Source organism: Panulirus ornatus, chromosome 15, assembly GCF_036320965.1.
Source record: "Panulirus ornatus isolate Po-2019 chromosome 15, ASM3632096v1, whole genome shotgun sequence".
Taxonomy (NCBI): domain Eukaryota; kingdom Metazoa; phylum Arthropoda; class Malacostraca; order Decapoda; family Palinuridae; genus Panulirus; species Panulirus ornatus.
Genome location: NC_092238.1, coordinates 5,437,375 through 5,455,033, shown reverse-complemented (window position 1 = coordinate 5,455,033; position 17,659 = coordinate 5,437,375). Strand labels below are relative to the sequence as shown.

Below are 17,659 nucleotides of genomic sequence, written 5' to 3'. Positions count from 1 at the left end.
CGAACCTCTGGCCTATAAACACATCATCACGACCATCCAAGAGCCGAGATGAAGTCATCCTGACGCAGTATACGTGGGAGGACGAGGCACTGCCGTTCCCCTCCTCACGCGGCTAAATGATGACTGACAACCGCTGATCACTGAATGACGGCAGCTCATGACAGACTAAAATTATCGATCGTCGGATCTATCTCATCATTACGACTTGCACCTCTTCAGTGATGAATCACCGCGGGGGACGTGTCCCTGCTACTGCTGTACTTCATGTATCGTAATGTCATCAGTGTTAACATAAGTACGTGATCTACATTTTGGATTCAGAATTGTACCGTCGTCATAAAAGAGAAAGACGTTTTTAAGCTGAACAGATATAATCATTACATCAGCGAGAAGGAATTTTTAAAGAGCACTGGCTTGACTGCTTCGACCGCTGAGGCTCCGGGTGCTTCAAATTGGCGCAGCGAGGAGGGACATCGAGCCAGAATCTCCGGAGATGCATTCTCTTACGCCCTGGAATGGAACGCTCTTCCAGGAACAGGATTCCGAGAAGATCGTCTCATATATGCAGATATCGTGAGGGATACCGACGCATCATCCTGAGATAGATCGTAATGGTTTAAAGAAGGAGGTAGGGAGGGAGGAAGGGCTCTTCAATCGTTTGGGGGTGGTTGGATGAGTGGTTGAGAATGTGGTTGCGAAGCGGTGGTGCTGATGGTTTAGGAGGAGGGAGTGGGCTGGGTGTGGTGGAGTGGTGTGCTGAGTGAGTGTTGGCTGCTGGTGGAGAGTGATTGTGGATGAGGCTTTAGACGGGGTAGGTTTTGGGTGTTGTATTATGCTGGGTTGTGGTAAGTGTGGAGGATGGTCGTGAAAGATGTACTAGAGGACCAAATGGCACTAAGTGTGGTAACTTGGCTGTTTGTGAAAGTTGTGGTGAGAGATTTCAAGTAGTGTAAAGTGTTGCTGAATGGCCTCAGGTGTTGTTGAGTATCGGTGAACCATGATTAGGTGTCATTAGGTCGGTGATGGATGGTAGTTATGGTTGATACATGACCGTTGTTCGTCATCATAAGTTGCGACAGGTAATGGAGACATGTGCTGGTGCTGACTACGAGAAGAGGGTTGGGTTGGAAGAAGGAGGTGGCGGAGGAGGAAGAGGGAGGGAAGGAATAATAATGTGCAAATACTGCATAACGCGGTGGGAGCTGGTAAATGGGGTGGCTGAGGGTCGAGTTAAAAGGCTTGCTGGTGGTGGTTGGAGAACAGGACGTATGCAAGTGGGTTAGAAGGGACTCACTCAAGCGCGGGTCGTATTTGGTTGAACCACCTCACTGTATAATCTCACGCTATGCTCTTGGGTAGGGAGGGAGCCGCGGCTCCGGTTCGCATCTCCTTCTGTATTCTGTCTCCCTTCGTGAACACACCCGCTGTGCATAGCCCTTTGTCGTTTAGAATACTTTGCATGTAAATGTCTCCCACAATTTTTGTTGTTTCAGTTTAAGGGCCAGATAAAAGGGAGTTTTGCCCGAAGTCATGGCGTGCATACGTCGTAATATATTTCTTTACGTGCAGAATTTGGACAACGATTCACGTCCGGGAAATACCAGAGCTGAGAAGGAAGAGAAATTCTAAACGATATTCTCTCCCTTTTTTTTTTCGTGAGCGTATAACGGATGGACACGATCTCCAAAGCCAATATAGATGGAAAGACTTTAAAGGCGTTACCATCGGTACCAAGGAAAGAAAACAAGCCAGCCTCTCATTCTCCGTCGTTCAATACCTGATGTGTTTCCTTTTCCCGGGTGAGTGAGTGACCATTAACCTCAGAGCTGGTCCACCTGCACCCTCCACCCTCCCATAGGTTTCCGATACAACCTGATTTAGGAATCCTGTCCCGGCCTCTGTGCTCCGACCACCTCCCCGACCCTCCTTCCTCCCGCTGCTCACTCCTGCTCCTCCACACTTGCACCGGTCGACTCAACTCCCTCTCCCTAAGCCACTACTTGAGCCGCCGCTCCCCACACACGACTGGTTGACGTCTGTCTCCCCCAGATACAGACTTGATAGTCTGTTTCCCCACAGCCAAAAGACTCGTCTGTTTCACCCAGACGTACTGGACCATTCAGATGTTCTGCCTTGGATCAGTGGATCCTTATCTTTGACGAAAGATAACTTTGGATGATCCGATGATCATACATTGAACCAAAGGACCCTCATTCTGCACCACTGGACCGCTGGAACATGGTCGACACCGGACCTTCACACACATACGCCACCACACAGTGCGTCTGGAACTCTGTCCCTACACACTGAACCATTACAGCTTCGTGTCCTTAGTCGACCAGTGGGTCGACCAGTCTGGACTAACGGCCTTGTTCTCTTGTTTCCAGATGATCGCTTCTGGAATCTCACTCCATCATACCAGGATATACGGTCGCCAGGTCCGGGTCCAGAACCAGGTGTTTGGGTCTTGGCAGATCCCTACGGTCGATGATCAGGGAGCAAATGGCTGCCAGATCTTCGTGGGTTGGTGGGATGTGAGAGGTAAGTTGAAGGTAATGATAATTACCACGTCAGTCACACGTGTGTGCACCGAGGTTTGGGGGTCTTGTGTGCAGTGATCAGTCACACTGACCATGTGGAACACACACACACACACACACACACACACACACACACACGATGAATGATGAACTCATGAATGTGGGCAGCATATGTGAGTCTAAGAAGCTGAAAGCTAGCTGATATGTTTCAAGAGAGAGGCAGGCCCCATTGAGTCCAAAACTCCTTATCCTGTGAAAATGGGTAATTACACAAACACACGTGTGTGTGTGTGTGTGTATATATATATATATATATATATATATATATATATATATATATATATATATATATATATATATACTTAATAGCTCTCCCTTGGCGGAAAAAAAAGGCTAAGAAATGAATCCGATTACCTATCAATACCGTAAGGCCGGCGGGTGATGGAGAGATTGTTCATATATAAGAAGGGTATTACACGGGATCCAGACTTTATGAGCGAGCCCCGGTAACGGACGAGGCCGTAAATTCGGCATTGTGTTGCGGCGGAGGCATAACTCGCCACCGTGAATGCCCCGCCATTGGAATGTGTCGCCCAGCCGAGGTATTGCAAGGATACAATGCGACCCAAGGAGAAGGCACCTGCCTGAGATTTGGCAATCAAATATATATATATATATATATATATATATATATATATATATATATATATATATATATATATATATATATATATAACATGGTATAAGAGTTAAAAACAGCGCTTGTTAATGCAGTATGTGTGTGTGTGTGTGTGTGTGTGCGTAAGTGGGTTCGACTGGGAGCCATCGTAAGTAAATTGCAAGTCGTATTGACGACTTTGACTCTCTCTCTCTCTCTCTCTCTCTCTCTCTCTCTCTCTCTCTCTCTCTCTCTCTCTCTCTCTCTCTCTCTCTCCACAAAAAAACAACAACAACAACACGTTCCTGATCAACATGGGAGGAAATTGGATCACACGAGAAGATCAAAGAGCGAGCGGAAGGCTTTGAAACTTTCGCAGGAGGCGGAGCTGACGATCCGACAGGGCAATGTTGTATCAACATATGTCCTTAGTAAGATAGAAGGAAGCCAGGTCGTGATGATAAGCTACACTACATGTGAATCAAACGTAGAAGACACTCACTCCCAGCCATGACCAAGGTGATCTGTTTCATGCCGACCATCGAAAATTGAAGCTGGAAAGAATTATTGACAAAAATGGATGAATTGTGCAAGGTCAAATCCTCTGATTTGATGGCAAGGAAGAAGTCCAGAATGTCGGATGTAAATACATACACATACCAAAGAATGGTATGTCAGCGGATGAAAGAGAATTATTCCTTAGGTTTTTCTAATCTTTGTCAGTCTACCTTGTACAGATTAATCACAGACCGAGAAGAGGGACCCACACGATAGACCTAGTCTTAGATATTGGAATGAATGATGTGAGCTTAGCAGATCACAGGATCATGGCAGTGGCTTTGGCTTACAATGTGGAAAGACGGTGTGTGAACGCTGTTCAAAACCTAAACATGACAGCGAGTTGAGCGGTGTCAAGTTTCACCACAAGAAAATAGATTGGACCTACGTCAATTAGAGACTAGAGTGTAATATTCAATGATAGGAATATGGAGGAAGATACACGAATATTGTGTGACAAAATACGACAGATAATGTGTGGGGTAAGCCAACTAAAAGGAAATATAATGCAAAAACAGAATATCCTAAGACAAAGAAACCGCTGGATGAATGAAATATGATGGAGAAAGAACAAAAGATTACTAACGAGTGGGGAGAGAAAGAAAACAGTTGGTGACAACTTAACGAACGCTATTGAGGAAACAATGACAGCTGAATACTCCTTTGTCATATGTATACATGAGAAGCCAAGATTGAATACTGCTGTGCCGTATGGCCACAAAACGAGCTGATGATATCAACAATTTTCGAGAGTTATCAGAAACATCTGACGAGCAGAATCGAGGGAATGGAACATATGAACTCTCATGAGAGGCTACAAGAACGCGGGCTTTGCAAAAGTAAAGAGAAAAGAAATATACATCATCAACTACCAATGCCAATGCTTATAAGGGATGAAGGACTATGTTATGTACTTAAAAACATCTGAATAAAGCAAAAAAGATTGACTGCGTCTGCAAGAATACGATGATAAATACCTGAAGCCAAATTCCAAGTAAAGATCTAAGAATTATGTGCAAGACTGCAAAAAAGACTAACCAGTTTGCCGCCAGGAGACAAGAGAAACATGCGCGGAAGAAAACTAAAGAGACATTTAAAAGAAAACTTGCTACATGGTTGAAGTCAGTCCCAGAGGAAACCAGAGGAGAGGACGATGGGAAAAAGGGCGTTACAACAGAGATCAGTAGGGACGTTCATCCTGTCCATCAAGCAAGACGTGAGGAGGTGAGCAAAATGACGTCGAAGGTGTGGTAGATACTTTGGTAGGTCTCTCTCTCTCTCTCTCTCTCTCTCTCTCTCTCTCTCTCTCTCTCTCTCTCTCTCTCTCTCTCTCTCTCTCCTTGCTCTTCTTGCAGCACAGCCTCTTCAGGCAGGACCGGAGATAAAAGGAGAGGGATGAGTGCTATTGTGTGTGTGTGTCGGGGGAAAATGTTTCGTAATTTACTTTGCCCGGCCGAGAAAAATGATTCCCTATTGCTTCTTACCCACAAAGAAAAATCCTTTATCTTTGTCGTGATTATTTTCTTCTCCTGTGTGTCATCTCTCACCCACCCCCCACAGCATCTTGAGCCAGTTTACATTGAAAGGTATAGAGTTACTTTTGTTCAGAAGTATAATTAGTAAGTGTATCTTGTTTGAGCCGGATTATATTCAAGATCATATAGTTACTTTTGTGAATAAGTATAATTAGTAAGTGTATCTTGTTTGGGCCAGATTATATTCAAGATTATATAGTTACTTTTGAGAATAAGTATGATTAGTAAGTATATCTTGTTTGGGCCAGATTATATTCAAGATTATATAGTTACTATTGTCAATAAGTATGATTAGTAAGTAAATCTTGTTTGAACCAGATTATATTCGAAATTATATAATTACTTTTGCCATTAAGTATGATTACATTAAACAGTTTGTGAACGATGAAGTTCTGTATATTGCTAGGGTTCAAATTATATTTTTCCAAGCCTGATTAATTGATCTGTTTGCTTCTGGAGGTCCAGTTTTCTTCTCATTGTCTGAATCCTCCTGCGAAATGCGTAGCACCATAGATAGATGGATCATCTGAGAGACCACATGATGTTGTTCGTTGATACTCCTGCTCAACCATTTATATTTTATCATTTATTTGATGATAGTGTGTGAGTGATTATAGTAATGGCCACTTTTGATTAGTTTCATGTTTGGGATACGCATTGGTCTCTGAATATCCTGAATACATCATGAATATTGATAGGACCGTGAGTCACCATGTGGGTCGAGGCCTCTCTCTCTCTCTCTCTCTCTCTCTCTCTCTCTCTCTCTCTCTCTCTCTCTCTCTCTCTCTCTCTCTCTCTCTCCCCCAAGGTAATCTGCATACGTCATGACGGACAGATAGCGCCACGACAATCGTCAGCTCCTCCTCCTCCTCCTCGTCTGTTCTGTTGACATTGTGTTCTGGCTCTTTGGGTAAAGAAAATGGTCGACAGTTCGTATTCGAAGAAAACGGTGGCGGCACATATGACACGGGTTTATGGAAGAAATGTTCCTTTTTGCAGAATTAAGAAGAAAAAAAAAATGGTAGAATTACACTAATTCATCGAAAGATTCATCGATTTCCAAAAGATTCCAATGGGTTGAGTTAATGGTTGCCGTAACTATTAAAGATCTCACACATACTCAAACAAACGCGACCAAAAATTAAACAAATTTCTGAGGGTCTATTAATCCATGGAGTAGTTACTCATGAATCACGTTTTCTGTGATGTGTCGATCAAGAAGTAGTCTGACCGTTCTCTTTGACAAGTTCGGACTTCACCCTTCAGATGGCGTTAGTGGCAGCTTTAGACGTCTCCTCAATACTAACAGGATATCTACAATAGTTGCACGTCTTAAATACATTCTTCTATGCATGATAGCATTCAGTCTACCCAAGCCTCTGGCGTCGTACGGATGTAGCCAGGGTGCTTGTGTCTGTACAATTGCCTTCTTACGCCCGGTTTTCTTTATTTTTTTTTTACGCCGTGTTTCCTCAGTGTTCAATTGTGGAATTTACATTCTTTTACGCAGTGTTACCTCAATGTACCGTTGTGAAATTTACATTCTTTTACGCAGTGTTACCTCCGTGCGCTGTTGTGAAATTTACATTCTTTTACGCAGTGTTACCTCAGTGTGCTGTTGTGGAATTTATATTCTTTTACACAGTTACCTCGGTGTTCCGCTGTGGAATTTACATTCTTTTACACAGCTATCTCAGTGTGCTGTTGTGGAATTTACATTCTTTTACACAGTTACCTCTGTGTGCTGTTGTGGAATTTACATTCTTTTACACAGTTGCCTCAGTGTGCTGTCATGGAATTTACATTCTTTTACACAGTTACCTCGGTGTTCGGTTGTGGAATTTACATTCTTTTACACAGTTACCTCAATGGTCTGTTGTTAAATTTACATTCTTTTTACGGAGTGTTCCCTAGTATTCCGTTGTAGAATTTACATACCAGTGAATATAAGAACAATATTCAACAATCATAAATCATTTTCATCCGTTGTAAACAGACGTTTAAAAAGTGTAAAACTAAACTTTCAGTTCTTGGTGCCATAAGGATCACAAAGGCGCCCATCACAATGGGGCAGGAAACGGAGACCAGGAGCCATAGACGTTGCCATCCATTTGGATAAACAAGTTCTCACGAGGGTGCCGGATGACCTTGAACAAGGTAAGCCATTTTTCGTATGAATTAGACAACTGCTTCACTCGGACAGTGAATCACTGAACGAGGCTTCGAGACTCCAGGTTTCAGGTAGGTGGAGTTGTTTCCACATTACTTATTTTCATTTATGCATGAATTCTAGTGAGTTTTTTTTTTTTTAGTTTTGAATTTTGTTATGTTTTCTTAGATTATACAAAAGCTATACTCATTTCTTTTTTACATGAGTGTTAGATAGATGTTTTTTTTATATGTTTTTTATCACTTCGTGAATCCATATCGACTTTTTTTCATTAGATATCTACCCAAAAGTAACTTTAGATGAGATATCCGTGATCATTTTAGCGGAAAAACAATAGCTGTTTTTACCGTACTGAGAATGAATCATAAAATCATAAAAAGATGTAAACATGTTTAGCGTGAAGCGCTTCGAAACTCCGAAAGACTTGAGTGAGTGGGATAGACTCATCCGGTCTGAACCCTGAAACCATTGTTTCTTAGCCAGCCTAAGTACATACCTCCCGGCAAGATCAGTCCACAATAAAACGTAACCATATAACAGGTCGTTCCCTTACGTCTTGATTACGATAACTGCCAATTCTCTCCCCGTTTTTTCTCTCGTCGTAGAAAACTGCGTGTGGCAAATCGATAGCTTATTAGTCATCTAACTAGGGACATACCCTCTTATGGTGTATGCCTCACATCCAGTCCACAAAAGGATCGGTGATTTACGTCAATTAATCTCCTAGTGGTGTGATCTTTCTCGATCTTGTGACGCCCACTGGGTATCTAAAGCTTATACAGCTGTGACCCTTCCCTCCACATAGTGTTCCCTCCACATAGTGTTCCCTCCACATAGTGTTCCCTCCACATAGTGTTCCCTCCACTTAGTGTTCCCTCCACTTAGTGTTCCCTCCACTTAGTGTTACCTCCACTGAGTGTTCCCTCCACTTAGTGTTCCCTCCACTTAGTGTTCCCTCCACTTAGTGTAGTTTTCTCTACGTCAATCTCCTTGTTTACTGACACTTAAACCTTAGCCTGTATAATATGTACTTTTATGGAGGTTTTTTTTTTCGTCTACCTGTCCATGAATCATCGTAGTGATTATGTCTCTAAGACACCATGTTATTCATTTTACAGTTTCGTTCAGTTTCCTCCGTGTGTGTGTGTGTGTGTGTGTGAAAGTGACCCTAGACATTGGGGGGGGGCGCGGGGAAGGGAGGAGGGGGCCCCTCGCTAGGGGGCGTTTATTGTTCTTTTCTTTTATCACACGAGTTTCCCCTCCCTTCTCCTCCCTTCCCCCTCTCCTCCCTTCCTCTCCTCCTCCTCCTCCCCCTCTCCTCTCCCCCCCCCTCTTTTTTTACCGATATCTATGGTGGAGTTGTTGACCACGGCGGGCCTCCAGGAGCAGCGAGAGCTCTTTGCCCTTATTCAAGGCAGAAGTCCCCAAAGTCATCTTTTTTTTTCTCTTTTTTTTTTTTTTTTTTTTTTTTTTGTCTTCCTCGCGCGCGACCTTAAAATTCACGACTTATTCCTCCCACGACCCCAATTAGCTCCCGCTGGTGGCTTGTTAAGGGAGGGAGGGAAGGAGGGGTCGAACAGTTCAACAGCCCTACACACAAATTTCGTTGCCTCAATTTAGCCTGGCCATTCCCGGCCGCTATTTAAGGCGTGTTGGAATTCCTAGCGGGGGGGGGGGGGGATATATATATATATATATATATATATATATATATATATATATATATATATATATATATATATATATATATAAACAATGTAAGACCGTATGAGGAAACTCCTATTTCTTTTTTTCTCTGTAACAATTAAATCGTCTTTGATACCCTCGTATCAAAACCTTCGTATCGAATGCGTACTTGAACTAACATCACTGGAAAACCTGCAGACTTAAAAACACCATTTGAGCGATACAGTCATGACCCCGAGATCAATATAAGTGAATTATCAAGATGATAGATAATCGTGTCATAAATGGCTGATATCTATTTGCATTTATTCAGCCCAAACGAAGATTATTTTACGATTTTCTTTTTTTTTTTTCCCCAGTAGCTTGAGAGATGTGTTAGCCTGATTGTTTACGTCCAAAAAAACCTCTGAATGACAACATTTGTTTGTCATGAAACAGTCTTAAAACCTTTTTGGCTTCATGAAACACGCTGATCCAGCGTAAGAGCTCTGAAGTCATTATATAAAGTACAGCGGGTGGTGTTCTAAACCTCCCCCCCCCAGGTAGAGATTTTATTGTATCTTATTGTATTTTATGATCCCTACATGTGATTCTTATTTCTCTGCCTCTGACCGGATCTTCATTATGTAGAATACGACTCGTAGACCAAGAGTTCATCATCATAAAACTGGAATTTGTCAGAGATTACGAGAAATTATCGCTGGACGCGACGACATTATCTGCTCCACCAGCATGGTGGATCACGCGTCACATTTCACATAGGACCAGATTTCCTTCGCTTCGAGAATATTGCTTCTCGAAGCCATTAATCTCTTCCCATTACGAAGGTAGATCATTGACGACACAAGATAGACTGAGAATTGTCATGGTAGATTGTTCTTTCGGAATGGTACTGTGAACGAGGTGGTGTAAGTGCCATTATGAGGTGGAGAAACGTGGTGGTTTCATATTTGGTCAGTTGTTGAGAGGAAGAGGAGAGGGTAGCGAAGTGAGGAAATTCTGGCCTCCCTTCTTGGAATATGTGAAAGTCTTTGGTCTAAATACTGAAGCAGGAAATGCGAAATTTTTTTTGTCTTTTTTTCTTTGTCGTGACGTATCACTGAATGAGGTGCGCTACGTAAAGTAAGGAAGGGTGTGGTTCGCATAGTGAGGTGAGGGGGTTTTGTGTGTGTGTCCCACACAGTGAGGGAGGGAGGGAGGGACGTAGTGCAATTAGTGAAGCCAAGGAAAGATGTGGCCCACTTTGTATTGCGGAAGAGATTGTGACCCACCCAGATCTGAGAGGATAGATCTGGCCCATTGACTGTCGCAGGGGATGACATGTTGCAGCCAATGAGGTGATGGAGAATGTAGGCAACTGTATGACTCGGGGTCTACACAATGACATGACAAGGGTTTGGATAACGTCCTCAAAAAACCAAGGGAAGTGTGGTCTCCTTGATAAGGTTAAGAGACGAGTATGGTTTATGTGTGTGGTGTATATGTGTGTTTGATGAAACAGAGGAAGAGGTGTTCTACTCTGTGTAGTATGGATAGTGAGGTTCGCTCAGTGTGGCATACAGTAAGGGGCAGAGGATGTCGACTGCCTCATGGGGTTGCAAGGGAAGCGCCTCATTGGTATAGTGAGTCAGAGTGCAGTCCGGTAGGTGAAGTAGTGATAGGTTCGAGTACATGATTGAGGTATAAGTGGGTGTGGTTCATGGATGAGGCACTGCTGGGTGTGGTTTATGAGTGACGTACAAGTGGGTATGATATATGGCGGGTGTAGTCCTTGAGTGAGGCAGAGTTAGGTGTTGCCCATTAATGAGGTACAGGTGGGCGTGGTCTATGAGTGAAGCAGAGGAGGGTGTGGTTCCAGGAGTGAGGGAGGAAAGGGTGTGGTTCACTCGGAGAAGTAGGGAAAGAAGGAATCATTTTACTGAAACAAGATAGGAAGTTGTCCACTTACTTAGGCCAGGTGCTGGCGCAGTCCACTTAACCTGGGAAGAGATGGCACAACTCGCTTTGTTAAAAGAAGAAAATTTAGGTGAGGGTTCGAAGCCCAGTTATAAAGACAACTGTAGTATTCAATTACAAGACATCCTCCACAGCCTCCATCATAGCTCACGAGAGAGGCGGGGAATTAAGCTGCTGTGAACACACGAAGGACCACGAGTTTAATGGAGGATGAAAACTCACAGGTTGTAGTATAGCGACAGTCCGGCAGTAGCCCAGACCTGGTGTCATGAAGTAACCTTCGTATATTGCAGTTTAAGAGTGATTTTCATCATGTTAATTCCTTGTAAGGACTTTTCCCTTCTACCTTCGTTCACTGGCTTTTAACTGTTGTCTCTGCAACGGCGGGAACTATTTTCTAGCGTCTAGAATAGCCACACATAAGCAGCTAGTTCACTCCTCAGCCACACAAGTAAATTACTATCATTACGTCATTACCTCGACCTTCATGTGTTAAGAGCCGTTGTGGAATCACTTTAATGGCGTCATTTAAGACACTTAGATGTCGAGGACCTTCAAGACCTCCTCTCATTACGTTAACATTCCCGCTCGAACGCTCACACCGTCGACCTAGCACCAGATGTATCGAAATGAACACCTTCGAAGTTAGAATCTCGAAGCTAAGTCACACTGGCATGATGAACCCCCTATTGCGATTCGTTTCTGAAAACCTATTTCGTCTATCGCTGCAAAAGGACATTGTTTTTTTTATTGCGTTTTAATTTTTTTTTTCTTTTTGATTTTTGATAGCTGATGTGAGAAGGTCGAACGTATGTCCTCCTTTGTAATCATTTTAGTAAGGTTGGATAATGAGCATCTCACAATCTGAGGCTTATTGGTTGTTCGTAGACCCGTCTCATAAAAATTGAAAAGCCTTCAAGAGGAATAAAAAGGACGAAAGAAGGAAGACATTCCATCACATTTGAATGTATACGATATCTAGTATTTTAGAAGAAGACATCATATGACAACTCAAAGAAGTTGTCGAATCTTGGTATTTGTAGCTTAACTCGTTAGTTGTAGAAGCTATGTATTCGCCTACAGTTATTAGAAAACGGATTACTAAGGGGCCTGGATGTGGAAAGGATGCTGTGGTTTCGGTACATTAGACATGACAGCTAGAGACTGAGTGTTGAACGAATGTGGCCTTCGTTGTCTTCTCCTAGCGGTACCTCGCGCGCACGCTGGGAAAGGGGGTGGAGGGTACCATTTCATGTGTGGCGGGGTGGCGGCGGGAATGGATGAAGGCAGCAAGTATGAATATGTACATGTGTATATATGTATATGTCTGTGTATGTATATGTATGTGTACGTTGAAATGTATAGGTATGTGAATGTGCTTGTGTGGGCGTTTATGTATGTACATGTGTATGTGGGTGGATTGGGCCATTCTTTCGTCTGCTTCCTTGTGTGTGTGTGTGTGTGTGTGTGCGCGTGTGTTTCAGAGCGAAAGCGTTTCGAAAGGCAGGGGAACTTGGCGTCATGTCAAAACTTCCAAGAAGTTGTCATGGTCTCGGGGTCTATAAAACTCAGGAAGAATAATTCTTGGAAAATTGGTTACGGAAGGAGACGAAGGAAGAGGAGGAGGAGGAGAACGAGCCACATGATGGAATTCTTATAACCGTCGTTTTCTTTCGTAACTTGAGGTTCATGAGTGGAGTGGAGGGGGGCACTCTGCCATTTATTACTTTTTACGTAAAGCCCTAACGAAATAAAGAGATGATCTAATGGCTCATATACTAAAGGGCTCGTTGGTATAATGAAGTTTCAAGTGACTGAGTTCTCGGTCTAATGTAAGGGAATTACAGTATAGAAGAGTTAACAGCAAGATGTACGTTGATATATATATATATATATATATATATATATATATATATATATATATATATATATATATATATATATATTATCCCTGGGGATAGGGGATGAAGAATACTTCCCACGTATTCCCTGCGTGTCGTAGAAGGCGACTAAAAGGGGAGGGAGCGGGAGGCTGGAAATCCTCCCCTCTCGTTTTTTTTTTTTTTTCTTTTTTTAATTTTCCAAAAGAAGGAACAGAGGAGGGGCCAGGTGAGGATATTCCACAAAGGCGCAGTCCTCTGTTCTTAACGCTACCTCGCTAATGCGGGAAATGGCGGATAGTTTAAAAGAAGAAAGATATATATATATATCCTTTAGCACTATGGTTTTAGAATCTCATTTTGCCACAAGGAATTTCTGACAGCTCTTAAAACTTCGGAAAGAATTAGGGTCATATACGACACAAGACTCGACCCCACGCAGACTCACAAATCGGTCGCAGGACCATATCTTAAAAGGCACTTCGTATTTTGCCAACGGCCCCGGGAGAGCTGTGGCAAACTTTACCTACACCCAACACTGGGTTAGGTTACGAAGTTACCGGATGCCTCGCTTCCTCACTGGTACATTATCTCGCAACCGATACTTCTGAAGCACTTGCAGTTTCTGATACCTTTTCCCTTTTTTTCTTTTTTTTTTTTTTAGATAAATACACTCGTCTATTCTTCTCTCAATATACACTTATCTTCCACTCACAGTTACAAGTTTTTTGCTGTTTTTGGCCCACCGGTTGACCGTCTCCAGCAGACGTGTAAGTGTCCTTACGTTAGTTAACCAAATTGTTACGAGGCAGCGTCGGGAACAAACGGAAAATGGCCTCATTTGTACACATTTAATTTCTGACTGTAAGTATACCGAAGGTTTGGTTTACTATCAAAAGCCAAGGCCCATAGACTGTGAGTCATTCCATGATTCATCGTGACCGCTACGTATCCCTTTTTTCAGTCCAATGACTCAACGTCGCCTCCCATATACCGTTTTTGTCCAGTTCATTCTATCCCATGCATTATCATGCCCTTTTGAATGCTCACGTTTCTGTTTCCTGAAGCCTTCTTTCACTCCATCTCTTTCCTTCTTCCTATTGGGCCAGTTTATTCTATCCCGTGCATTATCATGCCCTTTTGAATGCTCACGTTTCTGTTTCCTAAAGCCTTCGTTCACTCCATCTCTTTCCATCTTCCTTTTGGTCACCTCCCCTTTGCCTTCATCTTTCGCTCGTCTCCTCCGTACGTAAGAAGTATTTCATCACACCCTGGTCAGTCCTCTCCATCAGAGAGATTGCCACACCTCTTCTTTGTCATTCCTTTGGGCTCTCATCCCACCTCACGCCACAGAGCGTCCTCAGGAATTTCATTTCCAGCACTAGTCCCTCACACACTCTTCGTTTCTTTACCGTTTGTGGCGCCCCCCCCCCCCCCACCTAGAAAAAAACTCTCAGAGCCACAGAACACCACTGGGACAAATGTGCCTTCATTTCGTGCCCTGAGAGATACGCAGGTGTTACATGGACCTAAACAACTTGCAAGACTTGATGTTAACCATAGGCAACGATCTAATTCACTTCTGCGAGGTCGCTTGTTAAGTTAGATAACAGAACTCGTACACAACACCATCAGATTCAGTGTGAATTACACTCTTGATTTGTATCTTTTTAGATTATGGAAATTAATGAATTGCGCCGGTAAAGCTAATTAGACTATACTTCTCGGACTTGCAGATAATGGAAAGGATGCGGAGCAACTGTGAGACATCTCTCTGTGAGAGATACAAGATTCCATTAATGAGATAAAGAGAATGGTACGAGAACTTCGTCAGGGCCGAGTGACTAAAGAAATTAATGGCTTAATTTAGTGTTGGAGAAATGCATACAGGGAATCTAAATTAAGTGGTGGGTCAAGCAATGTGTGTGAGATTACAATGAGACTCTAGGAAGAAATTTAGTCAGTAAATACTTTTAAGTATTGTAGGGGGCAAGGAGAAAATCACACACACACACACACACACACACACACACACACACACAAAGATCACCCCATCACCAAACTAACCCGAGAGTCAAGAAATAACCACCCTCCACTCCTAGTCTTCTGTACCATCCCACTAGACTTCACACCCATTTGATACTACACTCCCCAGACACGTCCGAGTTACCCTTTCCCTTTTGCACTCAGGACACCATCCATCGCTACAACCATCTGCAAACACCAATTTTGATTATATTTCCATCATGTCGTGAATGGTGTTTTCAACATTCGCTTGTAACTAAAAAAAAAAAAAAAAAGGGAAAAAAAAGAGAATGAAATGCTCGACACTTTTACTCCCTCGGTCAGATCATCGCACTTAACACTTAACACTTAAGAAAAACGTCACTTTTTTTCTTTTATCCTTTCCAATGTAAGTGTTCACTCATCGTCCCTATGCGAAATGCAACTAAATTTCTAGCCCCACTTTTATCCCGCTCTGAAAAACATGATGTGTGTTGAAAGCCTATGAGTTTCACTGGCTACATATATGTATATATTTTTTTTTTCTCCCCATATATACACCCCCACGCCGTGGGCTACATATGGGATGAAGAAAGGTTGAGTTAGGCCAAACCAGGATAGATTTGGGGAGGATGGTTAGCACAGGTAACTCCTAGGGGTCATGCTAAAGTTTGCCACTATCGAAAGTAGCCACAGCTCGAACTGTGGTATACATAAAGAACATTGTGGAATCATTTTAAGACTTCATGATTACCGACGGAACGATGTGTTCAGTGTGGCTGTACGATCCTTGGTTGCGAATGGCCCTTGAGCATGATGGTACGACCCTTGAACACGATGGTAGAACCCTTGAGCACGTCGTTACGACCCTCGAACACAGTGGTACGACCCTTAAGCACGACGGTACGACCCTTGGACACGATGGTACGACTCTTGAGCACGACGTTACGACCCTTGAACGCGATGGTACGACCCTTGAGCACGACGGTACGACCCTTGAACACGATAGTAGAACCCTTGAGCGCGACGGTACGATCATTGAGAACGACGGCACGAAATTTGAGCACGACGGTACGACCCTTGAACACGATGGTTCGATCCTTGAGCACGACGATTCCAGATACCCAAGTCCCCTATCGCAAACGTATCCCATAAAACCCGAAGTAGTTAGTGGACTCCTAAGCTTACACGCTTCTCAATTTTTGCACCACCACAAGTTACACACACAAAGAAAATCACTCATACATAAGTAAGTTCCACCCCTCCTTAACTCCCCCCAAAAGTCGTGATCATCGCGTAGCCCAAGTCATGCACTTTCTGAATCATGCCTGAGCACACAACCAAACTTTGACACAGCCTCAGCCATGCAGCAACCATAACCCCGAGTCACGTCCAACCAAAAACTTATAAGCAACCGAAACTTGGGCATAGCCTAAATCATTCTGAGCCCAAAGATGGCGTTCCCCCCCCCTCTCGAAGATGATTTATGACACATAACACCTGAAATTTAGTGGGAGGGCTCCGAGCCATTAATTTCTCCCGCTGTCTTCCTCCGACCGCCATACATCTCGTTGCAGGAGCCAATATTAAAAAGCCAATAATAGAAGCCGATATTTCTATTTACCGCCGTAGGAGCGCCATATTCCCTCTACGCTTGACCCCACTCTCGATATTTTCTCTTTTAACTTCGAGGTGACAGCAGTTCGAAGCGGCGCTCTGGGTGTATACCACGCAGGGGCAAATGGCAGATTCTCCACACTCGATATCTGTCCTTCAAGTACTTACAGTCGAGAAACGGAGCTTAAGTATTACTTTCGCCAACCTATCCTTCATCCTTCCCTCTATTCTCAATCCCGTGGATCAGGTATAAGTCTCTCTCTCTCTCTCTCTCTCTCTCTCTCTCTCTCTCTCTCTCTCTCTCTCTCTCTCTCTCTCTCTCTCCCCCTCAAGCCTTCGTCCCTCTTGTTATGACGTCACCGTGACAGGTTGTCGGAAGCGTCAATAGGATGTGATTAATTGATACGCGTTGTTTGTGATTTGTGCTTCTACACGGAGGGCAGCAACGGCGCCGTTTGATAGGGTGGTGGTCAAGTCCAACCAGGTCCCGAAATTGATCGAGACGACGATACCCACCAACACCCAGCACGCGCAGCGCTCTCTCTCTCTCTCTCTCTCTCTCTCTCTCTCTCTCTCTCTCTCTCTCTCTCTCTCTCTCTCTCTCTCTCTCTCTCCTTCGTCGCGGCCTCCTCCAGGTAGTGGCTCAGCACCCACGTAATTCCGTCACACTCAAAACACCACCTGTATCCAAGCTCGAAGCTCCATTACTGCAGTCCACCCATACGGTCGTATCCATGATAGCCATCCTGCTCAAAAGTCTATATTGAAAGAGATGAATAGAGGAGGAATAAAAGCGAGAGGACAGTACAATTACGCGTCTATCGAACACATAAAGGTCTGTGCTGTGATCTCTCTCGCTCTCTCTCACACGCACACACGCGTCAGTCACACTCGCGTCAGTGTATGCACAACAGTAGCACTGAAAAGGAAATGGGAATACAAAGGTTCATATATCATTGGGGAGGGAAGTGGGTATTCCTATTATCAGTTGCCAAGGTCGCAGGCGGCTCTGGACTCTGAACCCGGGCAAAATAACACAAAAATTATGGTCTCGG

General features: G+C 43.6%; 1 protein-coding gene across 1 annotated transcript in view; it reads left to right on the top strand.

The window, feature by feature from the left end:
• Positions 1–17,659, top strand: part of LOC139753711 (neurotrimin-like) — a 518,149-nt gene that overhangs the window by 382,804 nt on the left and 117,686 nt on the right. The window contains exons 8-9 of the transcript XR_011713754.1: positions 2,388–2,541; positions 7,319–7,448. The gene's annotated coding sequence lies outside the window, so the exon portion shown is untranslated. The remainder of the gene's footprint in view (positions 1–2,387; positions 2,542–7,318; positions 7,449–17,659) is intronic.